The 20,863-nt window shown below is 38.1% G+C and overlaps 1 non-coding gene across 1 annotated transcript; it reads right to left on the reverse strand.

Annotated features, from left to right (window-relative positions):
• Window positions 1–416: 416 nt before the first annotated feature.
• Window positions 417–524, reverse strand: LOC130970892 (small nucleolar RNA R71). Its single transcript, XR_009082138.1, has one exon. It is a non-coding gene; the product is annotated as a small nucleolar RNA R71 (small nucleolar RNA).
• Between the last annotated feature and the right edge of the window lie 20,339 nt (window positions 525–20,863).

Genomic DNA, 20,863 nt, shown 5'->3' on the forward strand with positions numbered 1-20,863 from the left:
CAGTGGCACTCACTGCCTCTTTCTCCTCTCTAAATTTGGCCATGTTGATGGCCTTACACTCTCCTTTTGGATTCTCTTCTGTATTGCTTGGAAGAGTACTAGGAGGGAGTTCAGTAACTTTCTTACTCAGCTGACCCACTTGTGCCTCCAAGTTTCTAATGGAGGACCTTGTTTCAGTCATGAAACTTTGAGTGGTTTTGATTAGATCAGAGACCATGCTTGCTAAGTCAGAGTGGCTCTGCTTAGAATTCTCTGTCTGTTTCAGTCATGAAGTCTACAGGCTCATGCTTTTCCCTTTTGCTGTAAGAGACAGAGCTAGAACATGGTTGGACTCACAACCTAAAGATAGCCTGGACTCTTGGGATAAGCTGGTCACGGCCTTCTTGGCCAAGTTCTTTCTTCCTCAAAAGCTGAGCAAGCTTAGAGTGGATGTTCAGACCTTCAAGCAAAAAGATGGTGAATCCCTCTATGAAGCTTGGGAAAGATACAAGCAGATGACCAAAAAATGTCCTTCTGACATGCTTTCAGAGTGAATCATTCTGGATATATTCTATTATGGTGTATCTGAGTTCTCTAAGATGTCAGTGGACCATTCTGCAGGTGGATCCATTCACCTAAAGAAAACACCTGCAGAAGCTCAAGAACTTATTGAAATGGTTGCAAACAACCAATTCATGTACACTTCTGAGAGGAATCCTGTGAGTAATGGGATGCCTCAGAGGAAGGGAGTTCTTGAAATTGATGCTCTGAATGCCATATTGGCTCAGAACAAAATTTTGACTCAGCAAGTCAACATGATTTCTCAAAGTCTGAATGGATGGCAAAATGCATCCAAAGTACTAAAGAGGCATCTTCTGAAGAAGTAGCTTATGATCCTGATAACCCTGAAATGGCAGAGGTAAATTCCATGGGTGAACCTTATGGAAACACCTATAATTCCTCATGGAGAAATCATTCAAATTTCTCATGAAAGGATCAACAAAAGCCTCAACAAGGCTTTAATAATGGTGGAAGAAACAGGCTTAGCAATAGCAAGCCTTTTCCATCATCTTCTCAGCAACAGAGAGAGAATTCTGAGCAGAGTCCCTCTAGCTTAGCAAACATAGTCTCTGATCTGTCTAAGGCTACTTTAAGTTTCATGAGTGAAACAAGGTCCTCTATTAGAAATTTAGCGGCACAAGTGGGCCAGCTGAGTAAGAAAATCACTGAAACTCCTCCTAGTACTCTCCCAAGCAATACAGAAGAGAATCCAAAAAGAGAGTGCAAGGCCATTGTTATAATCAATATGGCCGAATGCACAGAGGAGGAGAAAGACGTGAATCCCAGTGAGGAAGACCTCCTGGGACGTCCTTTGAACAAAAAGGAGTTCCAAACTGAGGAACCTAAGGAATCTGAGGCTCACTTAGAGACCATAGAGATTCCATTGAACATCCTTTTTCCATTCATGAGCTCTGAGAACTATTCTTCCTCTGAAGAGGATGAAGATGTAACTGAAGAGCAAGTTGCTCAATATCTAGGAGCCATCATGAAGCTGAATGCCAAGTTGTTTGGTAATGAGATTTGGAAAGGTGAACCTCCCTTACTCATTAGTGAACTAGATACATGGGTTCAGCAAACTCTACCTCAAAAGAAACAAGATCCTGGTAAATTCTTAATACCTGATGAGCGGATAATTTATACACTTTTTGGCATTATTTTTAGTATGTTTTAGTTAGTTTTTATTATGTTTTTATTAGTTTTTAGTTAAAATTCACTTTTAGGCACCATGACCTTTGAGAAGGCTCTGTGTGACCTGGGGTCAGGTATAAATCTTATGCCAATCTCTGTAATGGAGAAGCTGGGGATCTATGAGGTACAAGCTGCAAGAGTCTCATTAGAGATGGCAGACAAGTCAATAAAACAAGCTTATGGATTGGTAGAGGACGTGTTAGTGAAGGTTAAAGGCCTTTACATCCCTGCTGATTTCATAATCCTAGACACTGGGAAGGAGGATGATGAATGCATCATCCTTGGAAGATCCTTCCTAGCCACAGCAGGAGTTGTGATTGATGTTGACAGAGGTGAACTAGTCCTTCAATTGAATGGGGACTACCTTGTGTTTAAAGCTCAAGGTTATCCTTCTGTAAACATGGAGAGGAAGCATAAAAAGCTTCTCTCAATACAGAGTCAAACAAAGCCCCCACAGTCAAACTCTAAGTTTGATGTTGGGAGGCCACAACCAAACTCTAAGTTTGGTGTTGAACCCCCACATTTAAACTCTAAGTTTGGTGTTGGGAGGTCCCAACAATGCTCTGATGATCTGTGAAGCTCCATGAGAGCTCACTGTCAAGCTATTGACATTAAAGAAGCGCTTAATGGGATGCAACCCAATTTTTATTTATCTATATTTTCTATTGTTCTTTTATGTTTTATTAGGTTCATGATCATGTGGAGTCACAAAACAATTTCTAAAATTAAAAATAAAATAAAAAACAACAGAAGAAACAGCACACCCTGGAGGAAGAGCCTATTGGCGTTTAAACGCCAGTAAGGAGTATCTGGCTGCCATTCAACGCCAGAACAGAGCATGAATCTGGCGTTGAACGCCAGAAATAAGCAGCAGTCTGGTGTTTAAACACCAGGATTGCACCCTGAGGAAAGCTGGTGTTTAACGCCAGCAACAAGCATCAGGCTGGCGTTTAACGCCAGAAACATGCTACATCTGGGCGTTTAACGCCAGAAACAGGCTTAAGTATGGCGTTAAATGCCAGGATTGCATGCAGAGGGTGTTTTACATGCCTAATTGGTACAGGAATGGTAAATCCTTGACACCTCAGGATTTGTGGACCCCACATGATCACCTCAGGATCTGTGGACCCCACAGGATCCCCACCTACCTCAACTCACCTTCTCTCTTCTTCACCAATAACACTCTTCCCCATACACCCTTCACCAATTACCTCAATCTCTCTTCCCCATCAACTCTTCACCACTCACATCCATCCACTCTTCCCCATAAACCCCACCTACCTTCAAATTCAAAATCTCTTTCCCACCCAAACCCACCCTAAATGACCGAACCTACTACCCTCTCCCTCTCCTCCAAATCTTCTTCTTCTTCTTCTTCTATTCTTTTCTTTTCTTTGCTCGAGGGCGAGCAACATTCTAAGTTTGGTGTGGTAAAAGCATAGCTTTTTTGTTTTTCCATAACCATCTATGGCACCTAAGACCAGAGAAACCTCTAGAAAGAGGAAAGGGAAGACAAAAGCTTCCACCTCCGAGTCATGAAAGATGGAGAGATTCATCTCAAGGGTTCATAGCTCAGTAGTAGAGCATTTGACTGCACATCAAGAGAGCCCACTCATGGATCTCAACAAGAGCATGAGGAATTCCCTCATCAAGAAATCCCTGAGATACCTCAGGGGATACATTTTCCTCCAACACAACTATTGGGAACAACTCAACACTTTTCTAGAAGGATTGAGTCATGACATGACCCAATTAAGGGTGGAACACCAAGAGCACTCCATCATTCTCAATGAGATTAGAGAAGATCAAAGAGCTATGAGGGAGGAGCAACAAAGGCAAGGAAGAGACATAGAGGAGCTCAAGAACACCATTGGTCCTTCAAGGAGAAGGCGCCACCATCACTAAGGTGGACTCATTCCTTAACTTCCTTGTTCTTATCTCTGTTTTTCGGTTTATGAGCTTCATGTTTGTCTATGTTTGTGTCTTTATTACATGATCATTAGTATTTAGTAACTATCACTTAAGGCTATGAATAATTCCATGAATCCTTCACCTTTCTTAAATGAAAAATGTTTTTAATACAAAAGAACAAGAAGTACATGAGTTTTTAATTCATCCTTGAATTTAGTTTAATTATATTGATGTGGTGACAATACTTTTTTTTTGAATGAATGCTTGAACAGTGCATATTTTTTATCTTGTTGTTTATGAATGTTAAAATTGTTGGCTCTTGAAAGAATGATGAAAAAGAGAAATGTTATTGATGATCTGAAAAATAAAAAAAATATTGATTCTTGAAGCAAGAAAAAGCAGTGAAGAACAAAAGCTTGCGAAAAAAAGTGGCAGAAAAAAATAAAAATAAAAGAAAAAGAAAAAGCAAGCAGAAAAAGCCAATAACCCTTAAAACCAAAAGGCAAGGGTAAAAAGGCTTTGAGAATTAATGAATAAGAGGGCCCAAGGAAATAAAATCCAGGCCTAAGCAGCTAGATCAAGCTGTCCCTAAACATGTGCTTGTCGCATGCAGGTCCAAGTGAAAAGCTTGAGACTGAGTGGTTAAAGTTGTGATCCAAAGCAAAAAGAGTGTGCTTAAGAGCTCTGGACACCTCTAACTGGGGACTTTAGCAAAGCTGAGTCACAATCTGAAAAGGTTCACCCAATCATGTGTCTGTGGCATTTATGTATCCGGTGGTAATACTGGAAAACAAAGTGCTTAGGGCCACGGCTAAGACTCATAAAAGTAGCTGTGTTCAAGAACCAACATACTTAACTAGGAGAATCAATAACACTATCTGAACTCTAAGTTCCTATAGATGCCAATCATTCTAAACTTCAAAAGATAAAGTGAGATGTCAAAACTGTTCAGAAGCAAAAAGCTACTAGTCCCGCTCATCTAATTAGAACTAAGCTTCATTGATATTTTGGAATTTATAGTATATTCTCTTCTTTTTATCCTATTTGATTTTCAGTTTCTTGGGGACAAGCAACAATTTAAGTTTGGTGTTGTGATGAGCGGATAATTTATACGCTTTTTGGCATTGTTTTTAGGTAGTTTTTAGTAGGATCTAGCTACTTTTAGGGATGTTTTATTAGTTTTTATGCAAAATTCACATTTCTGGACTTTACTATGAGTTTGTGTGTTTTTCTGTGAATTCAGGTATTTTCTGGCTGAAATTGAGGGACCTGAGCAAAAATCTGATAGAAGGCTGACAAAGGACTGCTGATGCTGTTGAATTCTGATCTTCCTGCACTCGAAATGGATTTTCTGGAGCTACAAAACTCCAAATGTCATGCTCTTATATGAGTTGGAAAGTAAACATCTTGGGCTTTCAAGCAATATATAATAGTCCACACTTTATTCGAATTTAGACGATGCAAACTGGCGTTCAACGCCAGTTCCATACTGCATTCTGGAGTAAAACGCCAGAAACACGTCACAAACCAGAGTTAAATGCCAAAAACACGTTACAACTTGGTGTTTAACCCCAAGAGAAGTCTCTGCACGTGTAAAGCTCAAGCTCAGCCCAAGCACACACCAAAGTGGGCCCCGGAAGTGGATTTCTGCACTAAGACTTATTTCTGTAAATCCTAGTAACTAGTTTAGTATAAATAGAACTTTTTACTATTGTATTGAGTGTCTTTGACCGGGTCCTTTTTTCCTATTTTCGAATTCATATACCATTTGTGGAGGCTGGCCATTCGTCCATGCCTGGACCATCACTTATGTATTTTCAACTGTGGAGTTTCTACACACCATAGATTAAGGGTGTGGAGTTCTGCTGTTCCTCGAGTATTAATGCAATTACTACTATTTTCCATTCAATTCAACTTATTCTTGTTCTAAGATATTCGATGCACTATAACCTGATGGATGTGATGATCTGTGACACTGATAAACCACTATTTTATGGTTTATATTGTGTTTAATTGTGTGGTTTTATCATGATCCTTACCCACTTATTCATTAATTTAGCATGCATTTATATTTCCTTCCTGAAATTATTACATGATTGAAAACTGCTTCCTAGAGACATTTTAATTATGTATTTTAGTTCTCCTTTATCCCATTTGATGCCGTGATCTGTGTGTTAAGTGTTTCAGGCTTTATAGGGCATGGATGAGTTGGAGATTAGAAAGGAAGCTAGCAAAAATGGAAGGAACACAAGAAATTGAGGAGGTAATCAGCGAGAAGTGACGCGGCCGCATGGCTCACGCGTTCGCGCGAAAGAGGAAAAATTGCAGTGACGCAGCCGCATAGCAACGCGACTGCGCGGAATAGAAAAGCACAAGTGACGCGAAGGCGTGGTCGACGCGAACGCGTGGCAGGGGAAAACGCGAATGACACGTCCGCATGGATGACGCAATCTGCAGAATCTGTAGATTCCGTTGGGAGCGATTTTGGGCCCTATTTTGACCCAGTTCTCGGTCCAGAACAGCAGACTAGAGCCAGAGAACATGCAGAAACCAGAGACAACATTCATTCTACACAGTTCTAGTTTTAGATCTAGTTTTTACTCCTCCTCTAGGTTTTTTCTCTCTACACATTGATAGTTTTTAGGATTTTATTTTTCTATCACTTTTTGTATTGGGATATTGAGAAGAGTTATTACCTCATCAAGACTTCGTCATTCTAGTTCCTTTTCTTTACTTGGCTTTACTCTTCCATGTCCTTTGCTTTGTTAATTTTACCATTGGAATATTATTAGGATTTATTTAATACAAGGATTACTTTTATTTTTATTTGATTATTTTGATTTTATTTACAATGTCTTTCTTTAATTCCTTTTCATATGTTATGAATTTTACATTCACAATGAGCGAGTAGTTCCCTAACTTGATGGGGAGTTGATTGAAAGGAACTGATTCAGTTGGAAGGCTTGAAAGAAAGATTGTAATTGGGTTATTGTTGGCTTGCCCTCTAGTCACTAACACCAATCCCTTTTAATTAAGTGGGTTGCAACTTGTGAATGGCCATAGCATCCCAACTTGTTTGACTTTCCCTTACCCAGTAAGAGATAACTAAACAGGATAACCTTTTATTATCAATTAATCTAGAGAGTAATCCAACAACAGCAGAACTTCCAACTAATCAACTCCCAGTCAAGGCTTTTATTTACATTATTCAAATTCTCCAATTTTATTTCCTGTTTACTCAACTCAAACCGTTTTGAAAACATCTGATTAATAAAATAGCACACTTTTCTGTAACTCGTTGGGAGACGACCTGGGATTCATACTCCCAGTATTTAAAATTTAAATTTCTGTGACACCTTTCTAAATTGATAAGTGAATTTCTGGTGAGTTAAGAACTATACTTGCAACGTACACATTTTAATAATTTTTAATTCACCAATTTCCGCCGCATCAGACACTTATCATCATCCGTCTCTATGAACGCGTGCTTGACAACCACTTCCGTTCTATCTTAGGCCGAGCGTGTATCTCTTGGATTCCTTGATCAGAATCTTCGTGGTATAAGCTAGAACCCTTTGGCGGCCACTCTTGAGAATCCAGAAAGTCTAAACCTTGTCTGTGGTATTCCAAGTAGGATTCAATGATTGAATGACTGTGACGAGCTTCAAACTCGCGATTGTTGGGCGTAGTGATAGACGCAAAACAATCAATAGATTCTATTCCGGCATGATCAAGAACCGACAGATGATTAGTCGTGCTGTGACAGAGCATTTGGACCATTTTCACTGAGAGGATGGGAAGTAGCCATTGACAACGGTGATGCCTTACATACAGCTTGCCATGGAAAGGAGTATGAAGGATTGAAGGAAGGTGGTAGGAAAGCAGAGATTCAACAGGAACAAAGCATCTCCATACACTTATCAGAAATTCCCACCAATGATTTACATAAGTATCTCTATCTCTATTTTATGCTTTATTTATTTTATATTCGAAAACCATCATAACCATTAGAATCTGCCTAACTGAGATTTACAAGATGACCATAGCTTGCTTCATACCAACAATCTCCGTGGGATCGACCCTTACTCACGTAAGGTTTATTACCTGGACGACCCAGTGCACTTGCTGGTTAGTTGTGTGAAGTTGTGAAGAATGTAAGTGAACCATAGTAGTGTGCCTATCAAGTTTTTGGAGCCATTGCTAAGAATTGTTCGAGTTATGAAAAGAGTAAATCACAATTTTGCCTATCACTCTCTTTAATTTCCCTGCACCGAAATCCCCATTTACATTTAATGCAATTTACATTCTGTTGTCATTTACATTCAGCTCTTTTACTTTCTTGGCCTTTACGTTTCAAGCAATTTACATTCAGCAATTTAAATTCCATGCAATCTATATTTTGCCAAGTCAATTTCACTCGATTCACCAACTGGTAGCTTAATTAGACTAATCACTGATGAGGGAAAAATGATTCCACATAGACTCACCGGCAAGTGTATCGGGTCACATCAAGTAGTAATAACTCACAAGAGTGAGGTCGATCCCACAGGGATTGATTGATTGAGCAATTTTAGTTAGGTGATGAATTTAGTTAAGCAAATATTTGATGATTTGAGTGAATTTTGATTAACAGAAGCTAAATTGCAAGTAAATAAAGGTGCAGAAGGTAAATTGGACAGAAAAATAAAGTGCAGAAGAGATAAATTGCAGAAACTTAAAGTGCAAGAAAGTAAAAGAGCTGAAACTTAAATTGCAAGAAAAGTAAATTGCAGAAACTTAAAGTGCAAGAAATGTAAAGTGTTGAATCTAAATTGCTGAGAAATGTAAATTGCTTGAAGAATTAAAGGGATTTGGGTGCTGGAATTCAGAATTAAACAAGAAAATGCAAGTTAAAGTAAATCAGAGACTATGAGATGAAGAGATTCAGCTCAGTAGTAAAACATAAATGGAAAATTGCTTGAAAAAACAAACAGCAAGAGAACTTAACTCAATTATGAAATTCTAAAAGAGAAACTAAAGATCGAAGAAGAGCAATGAGATTAGAAAGCAGATCTAAATCTCAATCACTTCCTTGATCAAACAGAAAAGAACTTGCAGAAGAAATGAAAATGAAAGCAGCAAAGGAAATTCAGATCCAATTCCTCAATTCTCAGAACTATGTAGAGGAAAAGCAAAGATGAATTTCAGATCAAGAAATGAAATGGAGTTCTTCAATCTCAATCCAAAATCCCAATACAGAAAGTAGAAGTTTCAAAAGCAAGAAAATGAAAACAGAAAGCAAACTAGATCTAATCCCAATTCCCAAAAAACAAATTAAAATTAAAAGTGAGAAAACTAAAATGAGCTAAAGGTCCTTTACAAATCAAATTAACTCTTATTTATACACTTTTTATTTTGGTCTTCAAAGCTTGGAGTGGGCTTTTCCAATTTGAATTTTGAAGGAAAGTGGATCCGGGTAGCTTTGGTTCAAGTGGCATGGGTTGGAGGCATTTGATCCGCTCCCAGGGTAGCGCTCCATTGGGTTTTGTGAGCGTAGCACTCATTGTGCCAAGGTGTGCTTCCTCGCGTGCCACATTTTGGCCTCTTTGGTGCGTGCCTTGCTCGAGAATACTCACAAAAGTGAACGCTATATTCACTTGAGTGAGCGTTGGCCTTGGTGTGTCTCCCTTGTGTCATGACATACACCACCTAGCGCTCAATAAGTGAGCGCTACGCTCAAATAATGAGCGTTACTCCTTGTGTTGAATGCGTGCCCCCCTCTTCGAACCTTGGTGTCCCCTTTTTTTGAATGTTGCGCTTCCTCAATTTCCTTGGTGAAGGTTCGAAAATGCTCACTCTAGTGAGCATAGCGCTCACTTCTTTGAGCACCAGCCTTGCTTTGCCTCGCTTTCCTTGCGCGTGCATTGCTTCCTTGGTTCTAAGGCACAAAAATGCTCACTCTAGTGAGCATAGCGCTCACTTCTTTGAGCGCCAGCCTTGTGAACTTTGGCCTTCATGAGCGCTCCCTTGGTTCTTTAGTTGAGGAGCACGAAAATGCTCACTCTAGTGAGCATAGCGCTTACTTCTTTTAGCGCTCCTTGTCTTGTCCTTTTTTGAGCACTCCCTTGGTTGAGCGCTCGTTTGGTTGAGCACTCCTTTGGTTGAGTGCTGGCCTTGTGCTCCTTCATGGTGCCTTGTCCTCCTTTCTTCTCCTGCAAGCAACCACACAAACATGTCAAAGTATCACCAAATTCAAAAGGTTTCTAAATCATTCATAAATCAACTAATTCTAGCTTAAACCCTATGATTTTATGTTAAATAAATGATGGTTGATTGATTTAACATAATCATGAAAATCTACTCCAAATCACTTACTTATTGTGCAAGAAAGTGCATAAAATTTAATGAAACAAGTGAAAAATGCTTGAAAAGCTAGCATAAGATGACTTGTCATCACTAACCTTACTAAAGTTGCTTGATCCATCAATCCCCATCGGATCAACGTCACTCTTGTGAGTTTTACTACTTGATGCGACCCAGTATACTTGCCGATTAGTTTGTGCGGAATCCAATTTTTCGCCATCAAGTTTTTGGCGCCGTTGCCGGGGATTGATTTAGATCAACAATGATTAAGTTGGTGATAAGTCCAGATTAAGCATTTTCTTTGTTTTTGCCATTTAAAGTTCTTTTAATTTTCTGTTTTCTCTTAACACTATGGTGTTTGTGTTATTGCCTCACTAAGAAATTCTTCTCTGTGACATGAGAAATTTCAATCTCCTTTGGTGATTGTGTTCTACAAAATTCAAATGGAGTTCACCTCATCTTTTGATCAAACAAATTTCTTGGGATATTTTTTACCATCACAAAATGACAATTCTAATGGTGGCTGGGAATATCACCAAGAAATGACAGATTTTGAGCAATCCACCCAGTGGGGATATGCTCCAGGGCCACAAAATCATCAAGACAATTTCAATGGATATTACCCAACACCACAAAATGATTCATGTCATTATTTTAATGGTGGATGGGAGTATCAACAAGGAATGATGGAGTATGAATGCCTCCCAAAGACACAACATGACTCATACTTTGATGAATCTAACAACTATTCATGTTGTGGCTGGGAAGGTCAAAACCAAGGAGATTTTAATGATCCATATTTAGCTCATCAAGAGACATCATCATTTGATTGTACTGTTAATACATTCATGCAAAATTTCTCCCCAGTGTCACAAAATGATCCATATTGTGATGAATTCAACAATTCTTCAAGTTATGTTTGGGAGGATCAAACTCAAAGAGCATTCGATAGTCCATACTCCATTTATCAAGAGCCATCATCACTTGAGAGTACCTTCAATGCATTTATGCAAAATTTTCCAACCCTACTTCCCAGTTTTTCATCTGAAGATTCTTCATCACATGACTATGCTTCAACACAAAGTTCCCTCTAAAATCCATACAATTCATTTTACCAACCACAAAACACATCTGATTACTCACAACGTTCATTCCATATCCCTCAACACAACTTCACCACAACATCCACAAATCCACAAAATCCGCCCCAACCTTCGCCTCTATTGCTACAAGCAGAACAATGTCTTCAAAGTGCCATAGAATCCCCGAAAAGAGCTAGAGACCTCTTGGAAAGACAAGAACAATTCTTGGAAAATCAAGAATAATCCTGGAAAGAACAAGAAATCCTCTTCAATGAGATGGATGGGCATTTAGAGCAAATAAGAAAACAGTTAAGAGTGCTAAGCAAGGAAGATGAAGACCAATCTGAGGGTGTGAAAGGGAGAATTAGAAGAACAAGATGAAGAGGCCCTGTATCAAGCTAAATTTCAATGAAGAATGAGGTGGTAGAGGTATGTGAGTGATAAGCGGATAATCTATACGCTTTTTGGCATTATTTTTAGTATGTTTTTAGTTTGTTTTAGTTAGTTTTTATTATATTTTTATTAGTTTTTAGTTAAAATTCACTTTTCTGGACTTTACTATGAGTTTGTGTGTTTTTCTGTGATTTCAGGTATTTTCTGACTGAAATTGAGGGACCTGAGCAAAAATCTGATTTAGAGGCTGAAAAGGATTGCAGATGCTGTTGGATTCTGACCTCCCTACACTCGAAGTGAATTTTCTGGAGCTACAGAACTCCAATTGGTGCGCTCTCAACTGCGTTGGAAAGTAGACATCCTGGGCTTTCTAGAAATGTATAATAATCTATACTTTCCTCAAGATTTGATGGCCCAAATCGGCGTTCCGAATCAGCTCAAAACTGCCCGGCGTTAAACGCCGGAACTGGCACAAGAATGGGAGTTAAACGCCCAAACTGGCATAAAAGCTGGCGTTTAACTCCAAGAAAAGTCTCTACACATGAAAGCTTTAATGCTCAGCCCAAGCACACACCAAGTGGGCCCGGAAGTGGATTTTTATGTCATTTACTCATTTCTGTAAACCCTAGGCTATTGTATTTTCATCTTTTGATCATTTCAGATCTTAGGATCATCTTTGGACGTCTAGTTCTTAGATCATTGAGAGGCTGGCCATTCGGCCATGCCTAGACCTTGTTCTTATGTATTTTCAACGGTGGAGTTTCTACACACCATAGATTAAGGTGTGGAGCTCTGCTGTACCTCGAGTATTAATGCAATTACTATTGTTCTTCTATTCAATTCAGTTTATTCTTGTTCTAAGATATCCATTCGCACCCAAGAACATGATGAATGTGATGATTATGTGACGCTCATCATCATTCTCACTTATGAACGCGTGCCTGACAACCACTCCCGTTCTACAAGCAAACAAGGCTTGAATGTTTATCTCTTGGATTCCTTAATCAGAATCTTCGTGGTATAAGCTAGAATTGATGGCGGCATTCAAGAGAATGCGGAAGGTCTAAACCTTGTCTGTGGTATTCTGAGTAGGATTCAATGATTGAATGACTGTGACGAGCTTCAAACTCCTGAAGGCTGGGCGTTAGTGACAGACGCAAAAGAATCAATGGATTCTATTCCAACCTGATTGAGAACCGACAGATGATTAGCCGTGCTGTAACAGAGCGCGTTGAACATTTTCACTGAGAGGACGGGATTGTAGCCACTGACAACGGTGATGCCCAACATACAGCTTGCCATGGAAAGGAGTAAGAAGGATTGGATGAAGACAGTAGGAAAGCAGAGAGACGGAAGGGACAAAGCATCTCCATACGCTTATCTGAAATTCTCACCAATGAATTACATAAGTATCTCTATCCTTATTTTATGCTTTATTCATAAATCATCCATAACCATTTGAATCTGCCTGACTGAGATTTACAAGGTGACCATAGCTTGCTTCATACCAACAATCTCCGTGGGATCGACCCTTACTCGCGTAAGGTTTATTACTTGGACGACCCAGTGCACTTGCTGGTTAGTTGTGCGAAGTTGTGAAATTATTTTTAGACCATGGTATTGAGCACCAAGTTTTTGGAGCCATTACCGGGGACTGTTTGAGTTGTGAAAAGTAGAGATCACAATTTCGTGCACCAAGTTTTTGGCGCCGTTACCGGGGATTGTTGAGTTTGGACAACTGACGGTTCATCTTGTTGCAAGGTATTTTTCAGAGTTCTTAAGAATGAATTCTAGTGTTTCAAGGTGATGTTCTTATCATCACCAAAGCTGATTGATTTTCATCAATTTAGCACTTGAATGCAATGTCCTGCTGAAGCTTGGCTAGCCATGTCTAATTTCTTTAGACTGAAGCTTTAGACTAACATTGCATGATTCCTGGAATTCTCATTAAGAATTTTGATATCTTTATTTTCTGTTCCACTTAATTTTCGAAAAAAACCAAAAAAATTACAAAATCATAAAAACTAAAAATATTTTGTGTTGCTTGTTGAGTCTAGTGTCTCATTTTAAGTTTGGTGTCAATTGCATGTTTCCTTTCTTCTTGCATTTTTCGAATTCATTCATGTGTCTTAATTGATCTTCAAGTTGTTCTTGATAATTTTTGCTCTGATCTTTAAATTCTCTTGTCATGTGTGTTTTGTTGTTTCTCATATGCATTCTCATTTTGTTAGTGTCAATAGTATAAAAACTTCTAAGTTTGGTGTCTTGCATGCATTGTTTATTTGATCTTAGTTGCATTTTGATCATTCCTCATTATCAAAAAATCCAAAAAATTTTTAATTTGTGTCTTTTCAAGTCAATAATACAGAGAATTGAAGATTCAGAACATACAGCAGAGGAATTACACAGAAAAAGCTGGGCGTTCAAAACGCCCAGTGAAGAAGGAAAATTGGCGTTTAAACGCCAGCCAGGTTGCCTGGCTGGGCGTTTAACACCCAAAAGGGTAGAGCTTTGGGCGTTAAACGCCAAAATGGACACCATTCTGGGCGTTTAACGCCAGGATGGCACAAGAGGGAAGATTTTGTTTTTAATGCAAATTTTTTTTCAAGTTTTCAAAAAATTTTCAAAATCAAATCTTTTTCAAATCATATCTTTTCAATCATATATTTTCAAAATCAATTTCTTTCCATTTTCAAAAATACTTGCTAACAATTAATGATTTGATTCAACGTTTCAAGTATGTTGCCTTTTCTGTTGAGAAAGGTTTAATGTCTGAATCATATCTTTTCTTGTTAGCCAAGTCATTAATTTTCAAAATCAAATCTTTTTAAATTATTTTTCAAATCATATCTTCTCAATCACATCTTTTTTAAAAACCATAACTTTTCAATCATATCTCTTTAATCACATCTTTTTCAAAATAGTTTTCAATCATATCTTTTTAATTTCTAATTTCAAAATCTTTTTCAAAAATCACTTGATTTCTTTTCCACTCTTAGTTTTCGAAAATCAATTAGTATTTTTTTCAAAATGTTTTTAAAATCTTTTTAATTTATTTTCAAAAATTTCATCCCCTCTTCTCACATCCTTCCATTTATGGACTAACACTCCTCCTTAATGCACAATTCGAACTCCATCTTTCTTGATAAGTTCGAATTCTTATACCTCTTCCTTCGATTTTTCTTTTCCTCTGACACCTCAAGGAATCTCTATACTGTGACATAGAGGATTCCATATTTTCTTGTTCTTTTCTCTTTCATATGAGCAGGAGCAAAGACAAAAGCATTCTTGTTGAGGCTGACCCTAAAACTGAAAGGACCTTGAAGCGAAAGCTAAGAGAAGCTAAGGCACAACTCTCTATAGAGGACCTAACAGAAATCTTCAAACAAGAAGAAGACATGGCAGCCGAAAACAACAACAATGCCAACAATGCAGGGAAGGTGCTGGGTGACTTTACTGCACCTACTCCCGACTTCTATGGGAAAAGCTGGTGGACGAAATTGTGATCAACAATATTGACTCTTTGGCATGTGCACAAAAACATTAACTCAGCACTTTCTTTCCACAGTTTCGTTCAACTAACCAGCAAGTGTACTGGGTCGTCCAAGTAATAAACCTTACGTGAGTAAGGGTCGATCCCACAGAGATTGTTGGTATGAAGCAAGCTATGGTCACCTTGTAAATCTCAGTTAGGCAGATTAAATTGGTTTATGGGTTTCGAAAATTAATAATAAATAGAAAATAAAAAGGGATAGAAATACTTATGTAAATTAATAGTGGGAATTTCAGATAGGCGCATGGAGATGCCGTGCTCCTCTTGAATCTCTACTTTCTCATTGCTTTCATCCAATCCTTCTTACTCCTTTCCATGGCAAGCTGTATGTAGGGCATCACCATCATCAATGGCTACTTTCAATCCTCTCGGGAAAATGGTCCTATGTGCTGTCACTGCACGGCTAATCGTCTGGAGGCATCACCCTTGCTGATGGCTACATCCCATCCTCTCAGTGAAAACGTTCCAAATGCTCTGTCACAGCACGGCTAATCATCTGTCAGTTCTCAATAAGGTTGGAATAGAATCCATTGATTCTTTTGCGTTTGTCATCACGCCCAGCCTTCAGGAGTTTGAAGCTCGTCACAGTCATTCAATACCGGAATCCTACTCGGAATACCACAGACAAGGTTAGACTTTCCGGATCCCCATGAATGCCGCCATCTATCTAGCTTATACCACGAAAATTCTGTTGGGGAATCTAAGAGATATGCGCCCGGCCTAAGGTAGAACGGAAGTGGTTGTCAATCACGCGCGTTCATAGGTGAGAATGATGATGAGTGTCACGGATCATCACATTCATCAAAGTGTTGTGCAACGTATATCTTGGAATAAGAATAAAAGAGAATTGAATAGAAAGTAATAGTAATTGTATTGAAACTTGAGGTACAGCAAAGCTCCACACCCTTAATCTATGGTGTGTAGAAACTCCACCGTTGAAAATACATAAGTGAAAGGTTCAGGCATGGCCGAATGGCCAGCCCCCCTGAATGATCAAGAGACAGAATAATCAAAGGCTAAACAGTCAAAAGATTAAACTGTCAAAAGATGTCTAATACAATAGTTAAATGTCCTATATATACTAGACTAGCTACTAGGGTTTACATGAGTAAGTAATTGATGCATAAATTCACTTCCGGGGCCCACTTGGTGTATGCTTGGGCTGAGCTTGATCTATCCACGAGCTGAGGCTTCTCTTGGAGTTGAACTCCAAGTTATAACGTGTTTTGGGCGTTCAACTCCGGATCATGACATTTTTCTGGCGTTTAACTCCAGACAGCAGCATGTACTTGGCGTTCAACGCCAAGTTACGTCGTCAATTTCCGACTTTCCAACACCGTTGAGAGCGCGCCATTTGGAGTTCTGTAGCTCCAGAAAATCCATTTCGAGTGCAGGGAGGTCAGATTCCAACAGCATCAGCAGTCCTTTTGTCAGTCTATTTCAGAGTTTTGCTCAAGTCCCTCAATTTCAGCCAGAAATTACCTGAAATTACAAAAAAACACACAAACTCATAGTAAAGTCCAGAAATGTGAATTTAACATAAAAACTAATGAAAACATCCCTAAAAGTAGCTTAAACTTACTAAAAACTACCTAAAAATAATGCCAAAAAGCGTATAAATTATCCGCTCATCACAACACCAAACTTAAATTGTTGCTTGTCCCCAAGCAACTGAAAATCAATTAGGATAAAAAGAAGAGAATATACTATAAATTCCAAAATATCAATGAATATTAATTCTAATTAGATGAGCGGGACTTGTAGCTTTTTGCTTCTGAACAGTTTTTGCATCTCACTTTTTCCTTTGAAGTTCAGAATGATTGGCTTCTCTAGGAACTTAGAATTTTGGATAGTGTTATTGACTTTCCTAGTTAAGCATGTTGATTCTTGAACACAGCTACTTATGAGTCTTGGCTGTGGCCCTAAGCACTTTGTTTTCCAGTATTACCACCGGATACATAAATGCCACAGACACATGACTAGGTGAACCTTTTCAGATTGTGACTCAGCTTTGCTAGAGTCCCCAGTTAGAGGTGTCCAGAGCTCTTAAGCACACTCTTTTTGCTTTGGATCACGACTTTAACCACTCAGTCTCAAGCTTTTCACTTGGACCTTCATGACACAAGCACATGATTAGGGACAGCTTGATTTAGCCGCTTAGGCCTGGATTTTATTTCCTTGGGCCCTCCTATCCGTTGATGCTCAAAGCCTTGGATCCTTTTTACCCTTGCCTTTTGGTTTTAAGGGCTATTAGCTTTTTCAGCTTGCTTTTTCTTTTTCTTTTCTATTTTTTTTGCCAATTTTTTTTTCGCAAGCTTTCTTTTTTCACTGCTTTTTCTTGCTTCAAGAATCAATTTCATGATTTTTCAGATCATCAATAACATTTATCTTTGTTCATCATTCTTTCGAGAGCCAACAATTTTAACATTCATAAACAACAAGATCAAAAATATGCACTGTTCAAGCATTCATTCAGAAAACAAAAAGTATTGTCACCACATCAATATAATTAAATTAAATTCAAGGATAAATTCGAAATTCATGTACTTCTTGTTCCTTTGAATTAAAACATATTTCATTTAAGAGAGGTGAAGGATTAATGGATTTTATTCATAGCTTTAAGACATGGTTACTACATACTAATGATCATGAAGTAGAGACACAAAACATAGATAAACACAACATTAAAAACTGAAAAACAGAAAGAAATAAGAACAAGGAATGAATCCACCTTTAGTGGTGTCTTCTTCTTGAAGGACCAACAATGTTCTTAAGCTCTTCTATGTCCCTTCCTTGCCTTTGTTGCTCCTCCCTCATTGCTCTTTGATCTTCTCTTATTTCTTGGAGAATGATGGAGTGCTCATGATGTTCCACCCTTAATTGTTCAATATTGTGGCTCAAATCTTCTAAGGAAGTGTTAAGTTGTTCCCAATAGTTGTTGGGAGGAAAGTGCATCCCTTGAGGCATCTTGATGAGCGGATATTTTGTACGCTTTTTGGGGGTAATTTCATGTAGATTTTAGCATGTTTCAGTTAGTTTTTAGTAAAATAATATTAGTTTTTAGGCAAAAATCATATTTCTGGACTTTACTATGAGTGTGTGTATTTTTCTGTGATTTCAGGTATTTTCTGGCTGAAATTGAGGGAGTTGAGCAAAAATCTGACTTAGGCTGAAAAAGGACTGCTGATGCTGTTGGATCCTGACCTCCCTGCACTCGAAATGGATTTTCTGGAGCTACAGGAGTCCAATTGGCGCGCTCTCAACGGCGTTGGAAAGTAGACATCCAGGGCTTTCCAGCAATATATAATAGTCCATACTTTGCGCAAGGATAGACGACGTAACTTGGCGTTGAACGCCAAGTACATGCTGCTGTCTGGAGTTAAACGCCAGAAAAACGTCATGATTCGGAGTTGAACGCCCAAAACACGTCAAAACCTGGAGTTTGACGCCAAGAAAGGCCTTTACACGTGGAAAGCTTTAGTCTCAGCCCCAGCACACACCAAGTGGGCCCCAGAAGTGGATTTCTGCACCAATTATCTTAGTTTACTCATTTTTCTGTAAACCTAGGTCACTAGTTTACTATTTAAACAACTTTTACAGACTTATCTTGTACCTCATGCTATTTTCAGATCTGAATTACATACTTTGTGACGGCATGAGTCTCTAAACTCCATTGTTGGGGGTGAGGAGCTCTGCAGCGTCTCGATGATTTAATACAATTCCTTTGTTTTCCATTCAAACACGCTTGTTCTTATCTAAGATGTTTATTCGCGCCTAACTGTGGAGAAGGTGATGATCCGTGACACTCATCACCTTCCTCAATCCATGAACGTGTGCCTGACAACCACCTCCGTTCTACATTAGATTGAATGAATGTCTCTTAGCTTCCCTAATCAGAATCTTCGTGGTATAAGCCGGATTGATGGCGGCATTCATGAGAATCCGGAAAGTCTAAACCTTGTCTGTGGTATTCCGAGTAGGATTCCGGGATTGAATGACTGTGACGTGCTTCAGACTTTAACCTGCTGGGCGTTAGTGACAGACGCAAAAGAGGGATTCTATTCCAGTAGGAGCGGGAACCAACCGGTGATTGGCCGTACTGTGACAGAGTGCGTGCATAGCTTTCACTGCGAGGATGGGAAGTAGCCATTGACAACGGTGACACCCTACATAGAGCTTGCCATGGATAGACCTTGCGTGTGAGAAGAGGATCTCAAGGAAAAGTAGAAATTCAAAGGACAAAGCATCTCCAAAACTCCAACATATTCCCCAGTACTGCAATTCAAAGTAACATTGTTCCTCTTTTATTTTTATAATGAAATCTAGTAATTTCACTTTTAATCCAAATAATCCTTGTTAACATCCTAACTAAGATTAATAAAATAACATTGATTGCTTCAAACCAATAATCTCTGTGGATTCGACCCTTACTCACGTAAGGTATTACTTGGACGACCCAGTACACTTGCTGGTTAGTTGAACGGAATTGTGCCCACTCGTACCAAAAAATCCTAAGTTCCACAATTCTACAATAAATACATTAATGCTATATTGATGTGATCACAATTTCGTCCACCAAGTTTTTGGCGCCGTTGCCGGGGATTATTGAGTTTGGACAATTGAAGGCTTATTTTATTTCTTAGATTAGGAATAATTTATTTTTATTTTTATTTTTTATTGTTATAGAGTCATTAAATCTTGATAGGATAGTTTATTTTCAAAAAAATTTCTTTTCAAAAATATTATTTTTCTTAATTAATTGTTAAATTTTCGTGAGTTTAGTGTCTTGTTCTAAGTTTGGTGTCAATTGCATATCTCATATTTTCTTTTAAAATTTTCGACTTGTGTTCTTTGTTCTTCATTGATCTTCAAGTTGTTCTTGCTTATTTTTCTTGTTTGATCTTGAGTTTTTCTTGTTCTGTGTCTTTTCTTGTTTTTCTTGTGCTTTTTCAAAACATTAGTTTTCAAAAATTTAGTTTATCCATAAAAATAATACATCTTTAAAATACATTACATTTTAATTCAGTTGGTTATAGTGTTGGCTTATGTTCTTGGCAATTGGGCACCAGTTCTTTTGAAAATCTTTTTCAAAAATAATTTTTCTTGGTTTAATCTGTGCCAAACTTTAAGTTTGGTGTTTTCTGTTAATTTTAATATAATTTTCGAAAACTTGTCTTGATTTTCTAAAAATTTTAAGTTTGGTGTTCTTTCTTTTGTTCTTGGTGTTCTTGTGAATCTTCAAAGTGTTCTTGAGTTTTTCTTGTGTCTTGATCTTAAAATTTTTAAGTTTGGTGTTCCTTGGTGTTTTCCCTCCAAAAATTTTCGAAAATAAGGAGTACTAGATCTAAAAATTTTAAGTCTTGTGTCTTTTGTGTGTTTTTCTCTTTCATCATAAAATTCAAAATTCAAAAATTTTATATTTTCTAACTAATTTTGAACCACTTTTTCGAAATTTTTATATAAGTTTCAGATTTTAATTTCAATTTTTTTCGAAAAGTTTTCAAAAAAAAAAAAAAAAAATTTTATTATCATATTTCTTTTATATATTTTGTTTTACTTATTCCATTTTTCTAAATCAACATATAAATTAGCTCTTGTATTCCAATTCTAAAGTAAGTATGAATGGACAAGACAAGAGGACCCTGGGGTCATATGCTAACCCCACTACTGCTTCATATGGGAGCAGTATTTGTATACCCTCCATTGGAGTTAGTAGCTTTGAGCTGAATCCTCAGCTCATTATCATGGTGCAGCAAAACTGCCAGTATTCTGGTCTTCCACATGAAGAACCTACAGAGTTTCTGGCACAATTTCTGCAAATTGCTGATACAGTACATGATAAGGAAATAGATCA

Source organism: Arachis stenosperma, chromosome 3 (genome assembly GCF_014773155.1).
Source record: "Arachis stenosperma cultivar V10309 chromosome 3, arast.V10309.gnm1.PFL2, whole genome shotgun sequence".
Taxonomy (NCBI): Eukaryota; Viridiplantae; Streptophyta; class Magnoliopsida; order Fabales; family Fabaceae; genus Arachis; species Arachis stenosperma.